We start from the raw sequence: 13608 nt of genomic DNA, 5'->3' as shown, positions 1-13608 counted from the left end.
GGCCTGCTGGGTCTGGTGCCTGCGTCTACTGTGGTGGCTTGGTGCTGCAGGGTATTCCGAGGTGCTGCGAGTCGGCCAGTTGTTGGGGTAGCGACCTTGTGTATCAGCATGTCTGTGATCTTCTTTTAATTCTTTTTTTTAATTTATTTATTTATTTTTATTTTTTTTATAAATAGATTTAATTATTTATTTATTTATTTTTTTCCCCCTTTTTTTTTTTTTTTTTAAATATATTTTATTAATATTATTATTATTATTATTATGTATTTATTTATTTTATTTATTTATTCCCCTACCTCAGGGGGGGACTCGGCGGGGCGGTTGCTGGTTGTTCCATCTCCATCGTTGGGGTCCCTGCGGGTGGGGTGGGTGGTTCCTGTGGCCCCGTGCTGGGTGGTCCTGTGGCGGCCGGCTTGGGTGGGGTGGCCGTGGGCTGGCCTCGCCGCGCTCTCCGGGGGTGGGGGGGGGGCTCGTGGGGGCCCTGTTGCCGGTGGGGCGGGGGCGGTCTTCCCGTCCGGTTGCGGGGGGTCTCCAGGCCCCTCGGGCGGGGCGTCCCGCCTTTCTGTCCGTGTGGGGTGTGGTCTCTCGCTGGCTTGGGGTCTGGCTTCACCCTGTTTTTCTCGTGCCTTGTCCTCTGCCGGGTGCGTCTGTCTGCGACCTGCTGCTGGCCCTTGTGGGCGGCACGGTGGGCCAGGCTCTGGGGTTCCTGTCGCTGTCCGGCTTGGCTGCGTGGGGGCGGTGGCCCCTGGTTCCCTGGGCACCACACCTACTGTTTGTGGGATGGGTTCTCGGGGAGGCTGGGGCCGTACTCTGGCTCCCGCACACACTGGGAGTCAAATGTATTGTACATGCAAATTCACATATACGCACACACATACATACACACATACATAGGTACCTACGCTCCCACATACATATACAAATAAATACAGTACATATTTACACACTCAAAGTTCGTACATCCACACGCACATTCATTATACAAACATACTGTATACACATACTGTACATATACATTCACTGTAAAAACATACATATACACATACTGTACATATACATTCACTGTACAAACACACACATACACATACTACACATACATTCACTGTACAAACACACACATACATATACTGTACATATACATTCACTGTACAAACACACATTTACACATACTGTACATATACATTCACTGTTCAAACACACATACTGTATACACATACTGTACATATACATTCGCTGTACACACATATACACATACTGTACATATACATTCACTGTACAAGCACACATACACATACTGTACATATACAAGTACATATGCACACATACACTCATGCACATAATCAGGTTTCATCAAACATATATTAACGTTGTTGCCCTAGGGTAAACTGGGTATAACACATGGCACACTGACAAAGCTTAACCTATTGTTACTATAACAATCTACAAGGTTAAGGTTGCTTCTCTTTCTTCCCCTCCATTTTTCTGCATTCTTTCGTATCTCAAGTTATCATTACGTATATGTATTGTTGCATTTGAACAATTGTATTGTTGATAATAAAGGTAAAGTACTGGTATTGTTTATTATCAATAGCACTATTTCTATTGGTATTCATATTGCTCCATTTTTAGTGTAATAATGCTCATTGTCATTTCTGTATTTTTTTTTTTTTTTTTTTTAAATTTTCGCTAACTGCTTATTTGCTATTACTTTTACCATCATATTTGTACATGTCGTATTTGCTGATGTTGCTCTGTTGTTGTTGTTGTTGTTGTTGTTGTTGTGTTTGCTGTTGTTGTTTTTGTCTCTCTGTCTAATCCCCCTCTTGTCCCCACAATTCCCCCCTCTGTCTTCCTTTCTCTCTCTTTCTATCCCCTCCTGCTCCGGCCCGGCTGCACCAAATGATAATATAAATACATTTAATAAAGTCAAAATACAAGTAAGGCAACAAGAGAAGTATCCTACACTTCTCTTTTGTAAAGTCAATCTGAACAGCCGATATGGGCATCTACATCTGCTATATGATTTGCCCGAGAAGCTGGGCAGGACATTAAAAAAATAAATAAATAAATAAATAAATAAAATAAAATTAAAAAAAATAAAATAAAATACATCCTGAAAGAACTTTAGATAAAACAAAATAATATATTTAAAATACATCCTGAAAGAACTATAGATAAAACACAATGTCATATTTAAAATCTATCCTAAATAAACTTTAGATACAACTAAATATCATATATAAAATGGGTCCTAAAAGAAGTTTAAATAAAGCAAAATATTATATTTAAAATTTATCCTGAAAGAACTTTAGACAAAACAAAATATTATATTTAAAATACATCTTGAAAGAACTTTAGATAAAAATAAATATTATATTTAAAATACATCCTGAAAGAACTTAAGATAAAACAAAATATTATATTTAAAATACATCCTGAAAGAACTATAGATAAAAGACAATGTCATATTTAAAATCTATCCTAAATAAACTTTAGATAAAACTAAATATTACATTTAAAATTTGTCCTAAAAGAAGTTTAGATACAATTAAATATTATATTGAAAATGTATCCCAAAACAACTTTAGAAAAAACTAAATATTATATTTAAAATACATCTGGTAAGAACTTTAAATAAAACTAAATATTATATTTGAAATGCATCCTGTAACAACTTTAGATCAAATCAAATGTTATATTCAAAATGTATCCTGAAAAAGCCTTTAATAAAACGAAATATTATATTTAAAATACATCCTGAAGGAACTTCTAATAAAACTAAATATTATATATAAAAATACATCTTGCAAGAACTTGACTTAAAACTAAATATTATATTTAAAATGCATCCTGAAAGAAGTTTAGATCAAAGTAAAGATAAAGGTGAAGTTATAACCTCAGGAAGAGGTTGTTTGCGTGTAAGAATAATGAGACAACAGTGTATATTATAGTCCGACTGTATTTGACTGTATTCTAGTCCGACTGTATTTGACTGTATTCTAGTCCGGATGTATTTGACTGTATTGTAGTCCGACTGTATTTGACTGTATTCTAGTCCGACTGTATTTGACTGTATTCTAGTCCGACTGTATTTGACTGTATTCTAGTCCGGATGTATTTGACTGTATTCTAGTCCGACTGTATTTGACTGTATTCTAGTCCGAATGTATTTGATTGTATTCTAGTCCAACTGTATTTGACTGTATTCTAGTCCGGATGTATTTGACTGTATTCTAGTCCAAATGTATTTGACTGTATTGTAGTCCGACTGTATTTGACTGGCGCCCAAACATCACACGCACTTCTCCCATGCTGCTGGGCCATACCATTCCACAAGGGGTGTTGTGACAACACAAACCCTGTAACATCTCCCCTTTTATAGATGCCAACTTTTACACTGCTGAAAAGCTTAGTGCAAGCACAGTGAGAACCATTCTTTTAGTGCACTTAATGCAAACCAATCTATCAATCAATCCAGCATTACAACTATCTTTTTTTGTTAACATTTTTTATTGTTATTTTTTTTTTTTTTTTAGTGTGTGTGTCAACAACCTTAACAAACCAGTCCCAGGTATACTTTAACCAACAAAACTCAAGAGTTCGGACATGCCTAAAGATCAAGTCTGTCAGCACTTTCACCACCCTGCCACTGGCCGTCCTGTGCCCGGCTGGCGCAAGTAGTGTGGTGGTGGTGATGGAGGTGGTCCAGCCATAGGCTGGTGCTGGTCACTCTGCCTGAGTGGCCTGATGGCCTGGACACCTGTGTCAGTGTCCATTACTTTGCTGGGTGGACCGCTGGGTTGCCCATCCCAGTTACGGCGATAAAATGTCCCCTCAACATCCACTAGGTACGATCTGGGGCCCACCTGTTGCAGACAAACTCCTCTTCGCCACCTGCCCGTCCTGTCCCCAGGCAGGGGCTTCATCCTTGCGTCCTGTCCAATACACGGCTCAGGCAGGTCCCTAGCCGATCTGTCGTACCAGAGTTTGGCTGTCTGGTGTTTTATCCGCAGCTCGTCTGGGACCCCAGTGACCACACTCGGCTCCAAAAGCGTGTCAGCGACTGGGAGCAGCGTCCTCAGCCTACGAGACATCAGCCTCTGTGCGGGGCTGCTGAGCATGCCCTCCGTGGGTGTGTTCCTCCACTGCAAAATGGCCAGCCATGGGTCATTACCCACGCTGGCTGCCTTCTGGCACAGAGCCTTCACTATCTTCACGGCCGATTCGGCCTTCCCATTCGATTTTGGGTGCCTGGGGGAGGACTTGACTTGGTCAAAGTCTCACTCCTTTACGAATCTCCTGAAGGTCTCACAGTCAAACTGAGACCCACAATCTGTTATCACACGATCCGGTTGTCCATGACGTGAAAACTGGGCCTTGCACCTCAGCACTGTGGTCTCCGCTGAAAGATCTGGAAGCAGCTCTATTTCCCAGAAATCAGAATAATGATCAACAATAATCAGAAAGTCTTCACCCGCTTGTTTGAACAGATCCATGCTGAGGATCTGCCACGGTCGTGTTGCAAGTGCATGGGACATCATTGTCTCCCTCATTTGAGTATTCATTGCACGCTGAGCACTGGCTTACATAGTCCTTGATCTCGCTGTGCATGTTGGGCCAGAACAGCGTGTCTCTGGCTTGTCTGTAGCAGGCATCTCCTCCTACATGGCTGGTATGGATGCGTTTCAACATCTCTGCATGCAACGATTTTGGTACTATGACTCTCTGGCTTCTGAATAGTACTCCATCCTGTGCACTGATCTTGTCCCTGATTGACCAGTATTCTCTTTTCGCCAGAGGAGCATCCTCTCGGCAATCTGGCCATCCCTGGATCACCACCTCTTTCAATAACTGAAGGCTCCCATCGCCCTTCCGTGTGCAGTCTTATCTGGTTTAGCCGCTGGCTGGTGACGTTCAGGTATTCAGCCTGGTTTATTAGCTCAATGGCCTCTTGTGCCCTCTGCAGGCAGCAGATGGACTGCTTTGTATATTTAGTGTCAGTCCCCTGTGTTGGAGCAGTGGCCCTGCTCAGTGTGTCACTAATATGCATATCAGGACCTGGCTTGTGCACTACCTTGAGATTGTAGGCCTGAATAGTGAGCAGCATGCTCTGAAGCCGTTTGGGTACTGTGAGGAGGGGCGTTGTGAAAATTGAAATGAGCGGCTTGTGGTCCGTTTCTGCCCGTATCTCCGCCCGTCCATACAAATAGTAATGAAAACGCTGGCACGAAAACACTCTTTTTCTATTTGTGCATAGTTCTGTTCAGTCTGAGTCAGTGCCCGCGACGCGTACCCCGCAGGCTGACCTCTTGCATCAGGCAGCAGCCCAGTCCTTTCTGACTCGCATCGCTCTGGATGACGACTGGCTTTGTCACGTCGTAGTATCTCAGGATCGGGGCAGTTGTGAGCATTCGCTTGATCTCCTCGACTGCAGCGTTGTGTTTGGGCAGCCAGTGCCATGGGACATCTTTGTCCAAGTAGCCTCCGTAGTGGCTCGCATACCTCAGAGAGGCGTGGCATGAACCTTGCAAGGTATGTCACGAACCCGATGAACCGTTGTACGGCCTTGGCGTCTTTGGGGTGTGGCATGTCCCGGACCGCCCTACTTTTCTCAGGGTCCACTCTGAGCCCCTCTGCCGAGAGAATGTGTCCGTGAAACTGGACCTCTCTGAGTTTCTTTCAACTCAACCTCAGCTTAACCTCCCTGCACCTCTGCATGAGTGCTATCAGTTTTGTGTCATGGTCATGTATGGCCTCCCCACACCCAACCACCAGTATGTCATCTGCTATTGGCTCTACCCCGCTTAAACCTGCCAGTAGCTCGTGCAGCTTTCGCTGATATATTTCTGGGGTCACAGACACCCCAAATGGCAGCTTTAACCCGCACTTCCTGCCCCACGGCGTCCAGAACGTGGTGGTGTAACTGCTCTCCTCGTCGAGCTTACACTGCAAAAAGGCATCTTGTGCATCTACAAGTGTGAATATGCGAGCTTGTGTAACACATCTTCAAGTGTCGGCATTATGTAGGGAGACCGCCTTAGGGCCTGATTCAGTGACTTAGGGTCTATGCAGATCCTTAACTTCTCTGGCTGTCTGATAATCACCATGTTGCTAATCCATTCAGTAGGCTCTGTCACTGAGATTCAATGGCCCTCTTTTTCACATTTGTCTAATAATGAAATTTTTTGTGGTCCCCTTTATTTAGAAAAGTATCAAAATACATTTTGGTACCGGTACCAAATTATTGGTATCGGGACAACCATTATTATATATTTTTGTATGTATTTTATTTTATTTTACCTTATTTATTAATGTATTTATTTTTAAAATACCTTGTTAGATGAACTATGTTTGCATATATTGTGTGTTTACATGTGATGTAGGGTGTAGGGGACAATGACCTTGGGAAGTGAGTGCTTGTCATTGATTTATTATGTTTCATACTTTACAATGTGCAGATGCTTCAACGTGTTGCCTTGAGACAATATACTGTACACTGTATACTGTATACTATATACTGTATACTGTACTGTCTGCAAAATACAATAAAAATATTTGGGGAAAAAACATGAAAATGACAACCTTCAAATTGTGACGTGTTTGTAGTTTGTATGCCGACAAGTCAAAGCAGACCTTGCAGTTTCACATTCACTTTCTACGGATGACATTTCTATTGTTTGTGTGTTGCACTTTCACTTTCAGGAGCGTCTTCTTGCTGTGCCAGGATGTTTGCATGCCATTTGTTTGGTCAATCAACTTGAATACAGTAATAATAATCATATGAATATTGATAGAAATATTTTGCTGAAGTGTGTTTTTGAACTTATTTCTTGTATTTTCCAGGTAGAGGTAGTGTATTTAGTCAACATGTCATGAGTGACATTTACACACTATGTCAATGTCTTCAATATCTTGAGGTGTCGGCCATTTGCAATTATTGATCCATGCAATATCACTTCTGGACAGAGCCACAGCAGACACAGCAGAGGGCGCCAGAGAGCAAGTGTTCCAAATCCTCACATCGGGAGAAGTTGGCTTCTGAAACATTTCATCTTATATAATTATGTAAAACATTACAAATCACAACTTTTCACCTGCCACTAATATTGTATTGCTCTTCATTGGATGTCGTGCTAAAATATGCAAAGTGTGCATAAGGAGGACAATATGTCTGACAATGTTGTCTTCAACCAAAAGTACAAATGTTCTCTCTCAGTAAATATATTTTCTAGGAATAAAGTCGTCATTTTAAGAGAAAGAAATAGCAATTTTACCAAAATTGAGCATTTTTATGGCAATAACGTGACAATACCAGATATAAAAATGTTATTTATTTTAATTTAGACAAAAAAAAAGAAATAATCCAAAGGTCGTTAACGTGGAAATATGATTTCAATCCCCATCATTTATTATTTATGTGTCGTGTGTGGAGGCGTTGACTTTAGAGTGCAAATGAAACCACCTCTACAAAAGTATCATCTTTTAAAAACACTTTCAGGACCAACATCAACACTCATTCCTCCAAAATAAACTTCATTATATAGAGTCTGTGGTCTCACTATTAGGCACACCCTTTCCGATCGACAGAGCGGCATAAAAAAAGCTGCTTCTACGTCGCACCTTGGTGTTATTGTGAAAATCATCTTTATCTTACCTTAACTCAGGACTGCACATGGGCTGAGAGCTAGTGGGCAGCCTAGGACGGAGTCAGCACTCTTGGTTGCTTTGTTGGGTCTGTTCCTGTCCCCCCTCCGCCCTCCCTATGGTCCTATGGTAATGAGCATTGGGTTATGACCGAAAGGACAAGATCATGGGTAAAAGCGGCTGAAATGAGTTTCCTCCGTCGGGTGGCGAGGCTCTCCCTTAGAGATAGGGTGAGAAGCTCTGCCATCCGGGAGGAGCTCAAAGTAAAGCAGCTGCTCCTCCACATGGAGAGGAGCCAGATGAGGTGGTTCGGGCATCTGGTCAGGATGCCACCCAAACGCCTCCTGAGAGAGGTGTTTAGGGCAAGTCTGACCGGTAGGAGGCCACGGGGAAGACCCAGGACACGTTGGGAAGACTGTTTCCAGGCTGGCCTGGGAACGCCTCGGGATCCCCCGGGAGGAACTGGACCAAGTGACTGGGGAGAGGGAAGTCTGGGCTTCCCTGCTTAGGCTGCTGCCCCCGCCACCCCAAGCGGAAGAAAATGGATGGATGGATGTTAAAAAGAATCGGGATTCAGAAGTAAATCGATTATTTCAAGCCCCCTTACAACTTTTTTCCCCCAACCTTTTCTTTCTGTTTGTAATACTTCTTCCAAACCAATTGATGTTTGTAGCAAAGGTCTCAGCAGGTCAGTGAAGGATTTTAGAGACACAACACAGAAAGTTCCTTTCCTTTCTGTTGCTTCTCGCATGGCGTCTGTACGCAACGTTCTTGCCCCGCCTTTCTTCATCTTGGACGTGCACTTCCTGGTCCTGTTGTTCAGCCATCAATGTTCAAAGCATCCTCATCCTGTGGGAAGAAGAATACACTCAATACTGTCTTTTACATTCATATTTATATACATATATATATACATGTATATATATATATACTAGTTCATGTATATACTAGTATGTCAAGAGTTGACTGTAGATCCCATGAGAGAGTCACCATCGCCTTCAGTTCCTGCCTACCTAGAGAATAAAGAGGTCACAAAGCGTTCATCTGGTTTCTGTCTCCGCATATTTGACCCACGCACTGACAACTCGTGACAACACAAACAAAAAACTCACAAAATATTGACTTACACTATGAACACTAATGACGGACCAACTCAAAAAACTGAATGGAATTGTACAGTTTCTTATTGAATAAGACTCCAGGAATGTACATGACAATGAAGAAAGTGGGAAGTACAAACAATAAAACAGTGAATATTAATAACATACTGTATGAACATGGCTCCTCTTGAATTCCCAGACGACGTCCTCCATCAACAAAACAAGAACGCCAAAGATACAAAAACATGTATCTGAAATGATATCACTTTTTACAGAACACAACTTTGGTGTAGAAATCTCCATGCGCGTCTCCGGCTGGCTGCTCTGTAAACAAGCCCCACCCACTTTGGTTACGGCTGCCGTGACGTAGTCCTTATGATGATCATAAAAACCCCAACGACACTCAAAAGCGCAGATTCCCACCATTGGAATCATTTCCATGGTTCAAGACTCACGGTCATTTGAAGACAGCACTGCACGTCAAATGGCGGCGATGCGTTCAATGTTAGATTTAAAATAGGGATTTAGAAACATCCGGTGGGCCAGATTGAATATCTTAAACAACCATATTTTGTCCAGGTCTGTTGTACACCTATGTCTGAGTGTACACGTGTGTGTGCTTGTGTTCACACACATAAAAAACTGAAAACTGTTTTTCTAAATACATTTCACAAATGGATCCCAAATTCCGTTCTCGGCTGCTGAAGCTCTTGCAGGATTCAGACCATCAGGCAGCTGCATAGAACCAACACTCCTCTTTGAGCTGCTCCCTTATCGTGGTAGAGGAGTTTGCGTGTCTCAATGAGCCTAGGTGCTAAGATGTCGGGGGGTTGCTATGCCCCTGGTAGGGTTGCCCAAGACCAAAAGGTCCTTGGTGAGGGTCGAGACAGAGAGCACCTCAAAAGACCCTGATGAAGTCAAGAAAAAATGGACACAAGTTTCCCTCGCCCGCACCAAGTCACGGAGCCCCCTCTTTTGGAGCCAGGCCAGGAGGCAGGGCTCAGTGTCAAGTGCCTGGTTTATGGCCGGGCTTGCTATCAAGAGGGCTGTCCTGCCACAGCCCAAAAAGGCTGCATAGGTCCTCCTTCCAATGGACTCACCACTGATAGGATGGGCCATAGAGGTTGAGTGCAATGTGATATGAGCCTGATCCTTGGCTGCAAAAGCTAGGTCTAGGGACGTGGAATGTCACTTCTCTGGGTGGGAAGGAGCCTGAGATGGTGTGCGAGGTGAAGAAGTTCTGTCAGAATATAGTCGGACTCTGGAACCAGTCTTCTCGACAGGAGCGGGACTCTCTTCAACTCTGGCTTTGCAACTAGTGAAAGGCAAATACTTGTTGCTTTCCGACTCAGAGCCAATACATACAAGAGGGCAGTCTCCCTCCACCTCCAGGTGGGGGAACGGGTCCTAACTGCTGTTTGTGCTTACGTGCCAAACAGTTGTTCAGTGTACACGCCCTTTTTGGGTTCCTTAGAGTACTGGACAGTGTTCCCCTAGACGATTCCCTTGTTGTTGGCAGCGATAGTGAGACCTGGAGAGGCGTGATTGAAAGGAACAACCGCCCAGATCTAAATCTGAGTCATGTTTTGTGTTTGGATGTCTGTGCTCGTCATAGATTATCCATAACAAACACCATGTTCAAGCATAAGAGTGTCCATATGTGCACTTGGCACCAGGACACGCTGGGCCGCACTTACATGATCGACTTTGTGGTTGTGCCGTCGGACTTGTGGGCCCATGTCTTTGGACACTCAGGTGAAGAAAGGTGCGAAACATGCACCAGATTCCCACCTGGTGGTGAGTTGGCTACAATGGTTGGGGAGGATGTCGGTCAGACCTGGCAGGCCCAAACACATTGTGAGGGTCTGCTGGGAACGTCTGGCAGAATTTCTTGTCAGACAGGGTTTAAATTCTCCAGAAGAGCTTTGAACATGTTTATAGGGAAGTGCTGGACATTAAATCCGAGTGGACCTTGTTCCGTGCCTTTATTGTTGAGGCGGATGATCGGAGCTGTGGTCGCAAGGTGGTTGGTGCTTGTCCTACTGGTAATCCCAGAACAGGGATGCCATCAAGTATAAGAAGGAGTCTTATTGGGTCTTTTTGGCTCATGGGACTCCAGAGGCAGCTGCTAGATGTCGACAGGCTCAGCGCAGCTCAGGTATGACGAGATGTCAGGACTCACATGTGACGTGTGACGTGTTCTACTCTTTTTTTTCTGTGAGTAGACAGGGTTTGATAAGTCGTCTTGTTAGTGTTTTTGGTGGTTGTGTCATTTGTTTTCCTCTTGTTAGATGTTGTCAAATGAAGGACTACAGATGGAAATGAGCTGCTAGCTAAATCTGGTACTACCATCGGTTCCTTGTGAATAATGTATCGTGCACACTGTCTATCAACTCATTAAAAAAAAAAAGTAATTGTGGCGGTCCGCTCCCTGTATGATCAGTGTCAGAGCTTGGTCTACATTGCCGGCACTAAGTCGGACCCGTTTTCAGTCAGAGTTGAACTCTGCCAGGGCTGCCCTTTGTCACCAATTCTGTTCATAATTTTTATGGACAGAAATTCTAGTTAGGGCGTTGAGGGGATCCGGTTTGGTGGCTGCAGGATTAAGTCTCTGCTTTTTGCAGATGATGTGGTCCTGCTGGTTCCATCTGGCCAGGATCTTCAGCTCTCACTGGATCGGTTCGCAGTCGAGTGTGAAGCGACTGGGATGAGAATAAGCACCTCTTGGTCCGAGTCCATGGTTCCCTCCCAGCAAAGGGTGGAGTTCCATCTCCGTGTTGTGGACAAGATCTTGCCCCAAGTGGAGGAGTTCAAGCACCTCGGGGTCTTGTTTTACAAGTGAGGGAAGAGTGGATCGTGAGGTCGACAGGCGGATCGGTGCGCCATCTGCAGTGATGCATCGATCTGTTGTGTTGAAGATGGAGCTAAGTCAGAAGACAAAGCTCTCAATTTACCGGTTGATCTACGTTCCTATCCTCACCTATGGTCATGAGCTTTGGGTTATGACCGAAAGGACAAGATCACGGGTACAAGCGGCCGAAATGAGTTTCTTCGTCTGGTGGCTCTGTCATTCAAGAGGAGCTCCAAGTAAAGCCGCTGCTCCTCCACATGGAGAGGAGCCAGACGAGGTGAACTGTACTGGAGGCGGGCAGAGAGTTGTCCTGAGAAGGTTGCAGGCTGCCAGCTATAGAACTGGTCCCCTGCTGGGCCTGTTTTTGAGATAAAGCAATTTTCCCAAACAATCATTCCTTCTCCTCACGATGACAGCATTACACGCAAATTCCGTTTTGATGGTTAATTCCATGATTCTGTCTATGATTCCATTAAAGTGGAAACCGTAGGACCCGGATAACTCCAAGTCACGACTGACATTTATTTCCTTGCCCTCAACTGCTCATTTAACTCCAAGTTTTGTCTTTGTGTTGGTATTTACAATTCTGTTGACTTCTGTGGTACTTTGGAACAGTTCATGGAGCAGGAAAAGGTTGACTCCTATTGGCTCACGGACATTTACGCCACGTTTAAATTAAAGCTGATCGCCGGATGGCCCAGGTTCTACTCAACAGCTGGGAAGAACAAAGAAGCTGGGTGGCTTCTTCACAAACTTTGTTTTGAGGACGCACGCTCGCTCAGTCTTGAAGTGAGACTGTACCATCGCCCAAGGAGGCACAAGCCACAGCTGCAACCTGATCAGTCACTGACGGATCCAAGGCGAGGCCCTCCAACAGGCCGCATGCTTGCCATGGATGTCTGAGAGCCGATCATAGTGGAAGAGTGCCGTCACAGCCAGGTCTAAATATGTCCATTGGCTTTAGGAAATAAAACCCTGTGTGAAGTCACTGTGTGACTTTTGCTGGAGGCTCCAATACATTGTATCACTTTCACTAGTTTTCAGGTAGAAAACCTTCAGTTTAAGGTGCTTTTATTTCGTCGTGGCGGTGCGCCACCATCAGTTCCATTGGGGGAAACCCTGTGGTCATGTGCCTAATGAGGCTCTTAGGGAGAAGACGCACACCTGTGAGGGACCAAAGAGGAGAGGTATTTGGTGCCATACTCTTTGTTTTACGACTATACTCCATCTTGTTGGTACTGTCATCAGTTTCAGTGATTGTCAAATATTAAACCCTCTTACCAAAGTGTCAAAAGCAACATGCGACCAAAAAAGGAAGGTCAGGTCAGGGTGAACTTTATCGTCCCGTTAAAGATGTTTGTTACATGACACCTTTTTAGTCCGTGGATGTCCCTGTGTCCCTTAGTGTCCCTGTGTGTCTCTGGGTGACTCTGTGTGTCTCTGGGTGACCCTGTGTGTCCCTTAGTGTCTATGGGTGACCCTGTCTGACCCTGTGTCACCCTGTGTGTCCCTGTTTGTCCCTTTGTGTCCCTGTGTGTCCCTTAGTGTCTCTGGGTGTCCCTGTGTGACCCTGTGTGTCCCTGTTTGTCCCTTTGTGTCCCTGTGTGTCCCTTAGTGTCTCTGGGTGACCCTGTGTGTCCCTTAGTGTCCCTTAGTGTCTCTGGGTGTCCTTTAGTGTCTCTGGGTGACCCTGTGTGTCCCTTAGTGTCCCTGTGTGTGTCCCTGGGTGTCCCTGGGTGTCCCTTAGTGTCCCTTAGTGTCTCTGGGTGTCCTTTAGTGTCTCTGGGTGACCCTGTGTGTCCCTTAGTGTCCCTGTGTGTGTCCCTGGGTGTCCCTGGGTGTCCCTGTGTGACCCTGTGTGTCCCTTAGTGTCCCTGTGTGTGTCCCTGGGTGTCCCTGGGTGTCCCTGTGTGACCCTGTGTGTCCCTTAGTGTCTCTGGGTGACCCTGGGTTTCTCTGTATCACCCTGTGTGTCCCTGTGTGACCCACTGTACATAAGATATTAAATACTGT

This window comes from Entelurus aequoreus, linkage group LG02 (assembly GCF_033978785.1).
Source record: "Entelurus aequoreus isolate RoL-2023_Sb linkage group LG02, RoL_Eaeq_v1.1, whole genome shotgun sequence".
NCBI lineage: Eukaryota > Metazoa > Chordata > Actinopteri > Syngnathiformes > Syngnathidae > Entelurus > Entelurus aequoreus.
This window is presented reverse-complemented; position numbering follows the sequence as displayed.